General features: G+C 42.7%; 1 long non-coding RNA gene and 1 other non-coding gene across 3 annotated transcripts; both read right to left on the bottom strand.

Annotated features, from left to right (window-relative positions):
* Positions 1-3,974: 3,974 nt before the first annotated feature.
* Positions 3,975-5,578, bottom strand: LOC102000224. Of its 2 annotated transcripts, none has more exons than XR_003376922.1 (4): positions 5,135-5,578; positions 4,972-5,046; positions 4,658-4,719; positions 3,975-4,456 (listed from the first exon to the last, which is right to left on the bottom strand). It is a non-coding gene; the product is annotated as an uncharacterized LOC102000224 (long non-coding RNA). The 2 variants fall into 2 exon arrangements; XR_003376921.1 differs by having other exon boundaries at positions 4,658-4,716.
* Positions 4,538-4,610, bottom strand: LOC113456116. Its single transcript, XR_003376987.1, has one exon. It is a non-coding gene; the product is annotated as a small nucleolar RNA SNORD50 (small nucleolar RNA).
* Positions 5,579-8,702: the final 3,124 nt, after the last annotated feature.

The raw sequence follows: 8,702 nt of genomic DNA, 5'->3' as shown, positions 1-8,702 counted from the left end.
GACAGAATATTGTATACATAATAAATAAATAGTATTTAAAAAAAAACTGAAAGAAAAACCAGGAAAGGGCTCTAATGCCCACTGGGCAACTGAAGAAAAAAAGCCACAAAAACAGCCAGAAGCTCAAATATATACTACAAGCAGCAAACTTTTTTTAAGGCGTTAGTTCAGAGGACACGTGACCAAGTGCTGTGCAGATTAAGTTTCTGGCAATAGAACTAATTTTAGAAAGCACAAATGGTAGATTTGTACTTACTATATTTTAAGATTATCTGGAAGCCTGACACGAGGCAGGGGCAACTGAATTCCAATTGGGCTAGAGTTACTGAAGCCAAATATGTAAATTCTGCTCTCAACCTGCAAAACCAGTCTGAAACAAATACGTTTCATATTCCATAGTGAGGTCCCATTAAGGTTTTTAAAGACTTGAGTCTTTAGTGAACTCTTAGGTAGTTCGTTAACAAACTAACAACTCTAGGTTCCTGATAATGACTAGTATTAGCTTTTTATTAACAAAAAGAATTACCCAGTTAATACCTGTAAATTAGAAAGCTAGTCTTTGATGCTTGTGAGAAAAAGCCATCCAGTGTATATTAAAAGGTTTGAATTAACAAGCTTAATGAAAACTAATTTTAACTATAAAATTAGCACTTTCAGATAGAGTTCCACTAAAATGATGTCTTTTTGGACTTTCTTGTTCCAGTATAAATCCCTCAGTCAATGAGGATGGAGATGGCTCAGTGATTGAAAGTACTTGTGTTTCAGAGTACCCACGCTCAGTTCCTAGCATCCACACAGCAAGCTCTATGTCCCAGCTGTAGACCTGCACTCTCTTCTAGCCTAAAAGGGCAATTGCATCCATGTGCACATACTACCCCACGCCATAGACACACACATCCCTCCAGTCAATGATGGATACATATGTCGACCATGTCTTCTTACTGAAAATGTCAAGATAAAACCTTTTTATAACTTGAACCCCACTGCTCAAAAGTTCTGGTAATGTGCTGAGCACTCGGCCTTATTTTTTATTCCATTTTTATGACAACACCCCCAATTTATTACAAGTAGGTTCTAAACTATACTATATACATGCAGTGTTCCTTAGGCCTAACTGTATTTTCCCTATACTTGAACTGGTTTTGACTCAATCTCTTTCTATCCTTTAGTAGAAAAAAAAAATCTCTTGCTGTGAATGGTGGTACATGCTTGTTATATTCCTACCCTTGAGAGCAGGAAAATTGTCTTAAATTCAAGGCCAGATTGGTCTGAGTGAGTTCCAAGTCAGCCAGGCCTACATATTGACACCCTCTTCCAAACTAATCAATAAAAGAAATGTTTTTGTTTGTTTTCTATTTCTATTAAGGTTGCTTTTGTCTTTTTTCATTCCTTTTTAAGACAGAGTTTTTTTGTGTAGCCGTTGTTGTCCTGTAGACAAGGCTGGTTTTAAATTCAGGGATCCACTGCCTCTATTGGGATTAAAAGCTGTGTGGAATCACCACTTCCTGGCTTGCTTTTGATTTTTCTTTATATTTTGTACCACCGTTGGTAAATGGAATAGAGAAATTTTATCTTTGGGCTCCTTGGCAAACTAGTACTAGCATGTACAATAATTTGGATAAACTGAATATGATATAGTAAAAGACCCATTAGAAGGCAAGGAAACAAACAGAAGAAACTACAAAAAAAGGTCAGAGGGCTTCAAAACAAATCATTTCACAACCCTGCCTTGTTTTTTAACTGTTTGCCAGCTTGGATAAAAGGGCAAGGAGTTCCCCACCCACTCCCTGAGAGGGTTTCTCTGGATAGCCCTGGCTATCATGGAGCTCTGTAGACAGGATGGCCTTCTTACTGAGATCCACATGACTCTACTGGGATTAAAAAACACATGGGACACATTTTTATTGATTTACTCCTTGCTCTGGACCTGAGACCTATCAATTAATGAAACATTGATTTTAAGACCTCAAGAGACAAACAAATTTATTCAATTTATTCAAGCAAAAAGGGGGCAGGAACCAGGGAACCAACAAAAACTCAGATATTGTTCCCTCATTTCACATTCACTGTTATCCATGAATTATTTGCCTTTTCTTTTTTAAATTTTATCAGGGTTTCTCTACAGCGTTGGGGCCTGTCCCAGAACTCTGTAAACCAGCTTGGCATCAAATCCAGAAATCTGCTGAGGACTGGGATTAAAGGCATACACCATCACTAGTGGGCAAGACTCATTTGTAAAGTCTTTGGGGTCTGAGTTAGCCTAAAACTGGATTCAAATGACTTCTGGGATATACTCCCATTTTGTACTTTACACAGAAACTCAGTAACTTACTCCTGAATAGAAAATTAATCAAGAATGGAGTCAATAGGAAAATTAAAAATTTGAAAAAATGTAGATAACTTATAAAGCAAATACAGTACTAGAGAGGGAAGAAACATGTACAAGTCCCTGGGTTCAAGTCCCAGGAGCAAAACAAACCCAATAGCCAGGAATCTTGAACTATATTATATGCCCCTTAGTCCCAGCATTTGGGAGGCAGAGGCAGGCAGTGGGCAGCCTGGTTTTAAGAGTTCCATCAATTGCCAGGACCGTCTCAAATCCAAAATGCCAGGTAGTGGTGGCATACATCTTTAGTTCCAGCAGAGGCAGGTGATGTGAGAAACCCTGTTTTGAAAAACTAAAAAACCCACCCAAACCCAATAATAGAGTTTTAATGTCCTAAATATTAAATCAAGAGTTTTAATGTCCTAAATATTAAAAGAAAAATAAGCCAGTTAGTGGAGGATACATTCAGCAGAAAAGACAATTCAAAGACCAAGAAACAAAGAATGGGCATTCATAGCCAACTCCTTTTCCAAAGGCAGCAAAGTTAAGTCCAATGGTACCAGAAGGAATTGGATGTTAATAGGCAAGACTAGCCGGGCGGTGGTGGCGCACGCCTTTATTCCCAGCACTCGGGAGGCAGAGGCAGGCGGATCTCTGTGAGTTCGAGGCCAGCCTGGTCTACAAGAGCTAGTTCCAGGACAGGCACCAAAGCTACAGAGAAACTGTCTCAAAAAACAAACAAAAAAAACCAGTATCTTAAGATCTCCCCCCCACACACAGTAAAAAATTATTTTTGGGCTGGAGAGATGGCTCAGAGGTTAAGAGCATTGCCTGCTCTTCCAAAGGTCCTGAGTTCAATTCCCAGCAACCACATGGTGGCTCACAACCATCTGTAATGAGGTCTGCTCTGCTGCCCTCTTCTGGCACTCAGACAGGCAGAATATTGTATACATAATAAATAACTAAATTAAAAAAAACAAAAAAAAAAAATAGGCAAGACTACTAGATTCTGTTCTCATAAAAATTTTATAAGTGGGGGGCTGGAGAGATAGCTCAGTGGTTAAGAGCATTGCCTGCTCTTCCAAAGGTCCTGAGTTCAATTCCCAGCAACCACATGGTGGCTCACAACCATCTGTAATGGGGTCTGGTGCCCTCTTCTGGCCATACACACAGACAGAATATTGCATACAAAATAAATAAATATTTAAAAAAAATTTTATAAGTGATAATTAAGCATTTTTATCTTAAACTATAAACTGGCTGCTGAAGCACTTTGGCTCAGACTCCACAAAGCACATGACAGCATTAAACTAAAACTGGACACAATGACACTAGTCTGCAAAGGCTAGATCTGAGTCAACTGTCTACTTTATTAGGAGTGGGAGACCCTGCCTCAAAAATTCCCTGGCAACTACAAATGGATAGCAAGATAGGCCATTCCCTTTAACCAAAGCACCAGAGGCAGGCAGAACAGCTTTAAGCCCAGCCTGGTCTACAGAGAAACCCTGTTCACAAAGACCACCCCCCTCCACAATAGTGCTATTTGGATATCACACCCAAAGACAGCCCACAATCCCTGGCATCTCATTTGCCATGCAGCAACGTTATATGTTGACCCACACCACTGACGCAAATAACTGAAGAAATAGTTGTTGCCACTGAACATTTATTGTAGCATTTAGTTAAGCCCCACTGGGTAAGGAAATATGACATATAACAAATCTTACAGGCCACATCATATGCTGTCCTGTTTACACTGAATTTTGTTCACTATAGACAGTGTCATAATCCCAGCAAAGATTCTCATGAAACCACTGAAAATTTTCACCCAGCTTTAATTCCATCCATTTTAAACCCAACAGGACCAACGACTAAACACTCCCATCCACTGATTGCACACAACTTTCTGTAAGCATGATCCCACATTCTAATCAATAAAAACTAGTATAGCAGATGGCTCCGCAGGTAATCAGTCCTTGTTTAGGAGGTAAGATAGAGAAGTGAGGACAGCCAGAGCTGTGCAAAGACCTCAACTCTAAACACGCTAGTCAAACACTGCACATCTTCTTGTCTGCCTTTTCACCACCTCCAATTCTCTCATTCAGCCAGCAAAGGCTTGTGTCTCTGGCCCTAGAAAAAGAAACACAGCGATTACAATACTACCAACACTAAAAAAACAAAAAAAACCTGAAGGTCCTTTTAGAACGGTCTATCTCAGAAGCCAGATCCGTAATTTTGATTTTTCAACAGCAATTTCAGATTCGGGATAGGATCATCATAGATTAGACCAAAAACATGTTCAGAAAACAAAGGAAAAATCCCTCCACTCACACTCGATCCTCCGAGGAGCGCTAGGTACTTTGCAAGCAGCTGGCATCTCTGTGCTTTCACTGCTGGCAGAAAAAAAGCACGACATACTTATTATCTACAAAGGCCCATACAATTAAAACACTCCACTTGTGCACATTTGTTTCTTCCTCCGGGTAACCATCTTTGATATGTAACCCACGACTGTTTAAAGTCAATCGTCTTATGGTGCCTTATAGCCACCCCAAATCATTAAAAATCCATTAATAGGAAGCTACTTATATGTAAATGTTTCTTATTTATGCTTACAAAAATTAAGATCTAGGCTTCATACACACCTTTTCAATGAGTCAGGTCTTAAACAAATTATTTTTTGTTACTAATTCTCTTGGATGATTCGGGCCTTTCTCCATCTAATTAAAAAATAAAAAAAGCAAGATTTTAAGCACCGCACAATCGGTCTATCCGTTCAATAAGAATCCCAAGCTGCATCACCCTTACCTGGGCATCTCCTTGCAACCGCTCTGAAGACCCGGAAAAAGATGGCGTCATCCCTCCTGTGAAAGGATTGCTTTTTTAATCAGTCGACTCTTGGGCAACACCAATACATTCCGAACAGCTCCTAACTCCTGGACCCTTCCTCCGCACGTCAGTGTTGTGTCAGAACCCACCAGTGCTGGGGCTGTGGAACCAGACCCCAGAGACCAGCCATGCCGCCCGGTTGCAACCTCCTTGGGCCTACACTCCAATCCTGCAGTCTCTCGCTGCAGATGCGCATTTCCCAGAGCAAGCCTTCAACGACACGGTAACCTCAAGCCCCCGAGGCTGTCCCACAAAACAGCAGCCTCCAACTTAACCCCGCGCCACGTTATTTCGCCCATGCGTCCACACCGCGAAATCACCTACAGACAAGAGCAGACTCTCAGCTCGCCGACGTAAAAGGACCTGCCGCTCCGCCTGCAGCTCCCTTTATAGCCTCCGTGGCGTGAGCCCGGGGCTGCCCCTCCCTCTCGCACCGATTGGACTCGGTGCAGTGTAGGGGCGTGGTCTTTCCCTGAGGCACCGCGTGGGAGCGCGCGCCGCCGCTCTTTTCTTCCGGGCCTTTCTGGGGCGTGGTGCGCGCCGGCCGCCGGCCCGCGTGCGCGTCCATGTCTGTGCGCGCGCTCCCGCCGGCACCCTGCCACCCGTCTCTTCCGAGTCTGCCGGGCCGCTCGGCTCTACGTGGCGTGGGAGTGGCGCCAGAATTCAAACGAACAGCCGCCTGCTTCGAGCCAAGTCGGCTAGGACGGTCGGCGGCTGGGAGCGGCTTTGCGATCGCCGCGCCGGCGGCCTTTGCGCGCGGCTGGCGGAGCAGCGTGGCTGGCCTGGTGACCCGGTGCTGCGCTTGGTCCCCAGCGGCGCAGCGGAATGGACCGTGGCGGACACAACCACGCGGGTGAAAACCCGAAAGCCTTGCGCTTATCTTTCGTGCACCCTGCGGAACCCGCAGGTCTGCAGAAGGCCACGCCGTCGCGTGCGTGCCGCCCAGTGCCAGCTTAGCCACCCTGCCCGGTTCAGCCCCTCCCCCTCCCGGTTACAAGGCACTAGTGACAGTTATTCTGTGACAATCCTGAGAAGTTTAACACTCCATTTCACAAAGGAGGAAGCAGGTCAAAAACCGCCGGTTGGCCTAAGGTCACACAGCTGTCCTTCGCGATTTTTAAGTTTCTTGCTATTAAATTATAAATGTAAAAATAAGAGGGACTAGTTCATAGACTTGAAACTCAAAAATAATGCTCCAGTAATTGGTATGTATGGGTGAATGTGTGGATGCACAAACTACACTTGATTTTTCAGCATTTGGAAACTCGGCTCTTTATTTGCATTTTGCACTGATAAAATGACGTGTGCATTTGTCCTCAGCTTCCGTTACAGTGTGTGAGGAGCTCCTCTGTTTTTGGGCATTGCTCTTTTATTTTGCTAAGAGCAGAGCCTATGGCGAAGTAAGTGTAAGCAATTGTTAAATGAGTGAAGGTGTATGTGTGGTGTCTCTCAGAAAACTCAAATGATTGAACTCCAGCAAAAGGTAATAGCAAAGATGAAATTTCTCCTAGGTGTTTTTTTCTTTTTCACAACGTTGCCTAATGTACAGTGTAAACTCATGCATTCTTCACATTGCTTTTAAAACACCGTCAGGTGGCTGGAGAGATGACTCAGCGGTTAAGAACACTGGCTGCTGTTCCAGGGGTCCTGAGTTCAGTTCCCAGCAGCCACATGGTAGCTCACAACCATCTGTAATGTGATCTGGCGCCCTCTTCTGCTCCTAGGCATGCATGCAGACAGAACACTATACAGAATACAGAATAATCTGTATATGTAGCCAGCATGATATTCAGTGTTCAGTAGGATGTATCAGTGTATTTTAAGCAGTTTCCAGTTTTTCACTATTGACAACAGCACACAATAATAATAAAATTAAAATTCACCCGGGCGATGGTGGCTCACGCCTTTAATCCCAGCACTCGGGAGGCAGAGGCAGGCAGATCTCTGTGAGTTCGAGACCAGCCTGGTCTACAAGAGCTAGTTCCAGGACAGGAACCAAAAAAGCTATGGAGAAACCCTGTCTTAAAAAATCAAAAAAAAAAAGTAAGCAAATAATAAATAAATATTGATTCAGTTAAAAAATAGAAGGAAATCTAGAAAGATGAACCGAGGGAAACCGTTGTCCTCATACTTAAAATAGCAATGGTAGTAATTTGCTCCCAAGTATTTGAAGTGATTTCATAATAACTGAATGATGGTAAGTGTTGAAGAGTTCATTATGCTAAAAAGCTCATTTCCTGTAGTAAACTTTCAGATAAGATCTTTGTTGTGATAATCCTTTCAATAAATATTCATTAAGTTCTGGTGTGTGCAGTGTGCTTCAAACCTGATATGAAAGCCCTAAAGTCAGGCTGGAGAAATGGCACTTTGGGTAACAGCTACTACCCAAATTCCATTCCAGCAGCCATATCAGATTCTAACTCCAGTGGATCAAACATCCTCTTGTGGCCTTTGAGGGCACTGGCACACTCAGCATATACAGCAATCAAAATTAAAAATGTAAAGAGAAAACACCAAAGTCTTTGACCTTCCCAAAGGAACGGTTTAGTAGAAGTTCCCATTCAACTTTGAACAAATAGCATTTAAGGGTTAGTGCAACCAGGGCTGCTGAGATGGCTTAGTGCATAAAAACCTTGCCAGGAAAGCCTGGTGATTTCAGTTCGATCCCTGAAACCCCTGGAGACAATGGAAGATGAGAACAAACTCCAAAAAGTTGTCCTCTGACCACCATCCATGCCCTGTGGTGTGTATGCCCACCCACATATGCGCACATGCTATAGTGACGATATGAATAAATAATGTCATTATTTAGATAAAAGATTGTGTGGAACATCACAATAATGTTAGCCATTGAAATAAGGTAGGAAATAGATTCACATAGTAAAGTCCTTGTGTTAGCTTCAAGTTAAGTGCCTTGTCTCTGGGCTTCATTTCCAGCCTGTGTCTTTAAATATATGTGCTCAGGTATGCGTGTGTAGGTGGAAGCCTTAGGTGTTAACTTCATGAACACCATCCATTTCCTTCTGGGTGGGGTCTTGGGCTGGAGAGGTGGCTCAACGCTTAAGAGCACTGGCTGTTCTTTTAAAGGTCCTGAGTTCAATTCCAAAAAAACGGTGTTGTGGTTTGTAATGAGATTTGGTGCCCTCTTCTGGCCTGCAGGCATACGTGCAGGTAGAATACTGTACATATAATAAATAAATATATATATATTTTTAAATAGGGGTCTCTTATTTGGCTGGAGCTCACAATAAGTCTAGATTAGCTGAGATATGAGCCCTGGGCGTCCTCCTGTTTCCACCACTCAGTGCTGAAATTATGAGCATGTGCTACAACTAGCATCATTTTTATGTGGTTCTGGAAATCAAATTCAGGTCTTAGGCTTACAAAGCAAATGTTCTACCTATTGAACTATCTCTGCAGCTTTGCTATTAGGTTCTCAAAATCATTAGATGGATGTAATCTTCAAAACGATTTTAGTATGTTTTTG

The sequence above is a fragment of the Microtus ochrogaster genome, chromosome 5, assembly GCF_000317375.1.
Source record: "Microtus ochrogaster isolate Prairie Vole_2 chromosome 5, MicOch1.0, whole genome shotgun sequence".
Lineage (NCBI taxonomy): Eukaryota > Metazoa > Chordata > Mammalia > Rodentia > Cricetidae > Microtus > Microtus ochrogaster.
This window is presented reverse-complemented; position numbering and strand designations above follow the sequence as displayed.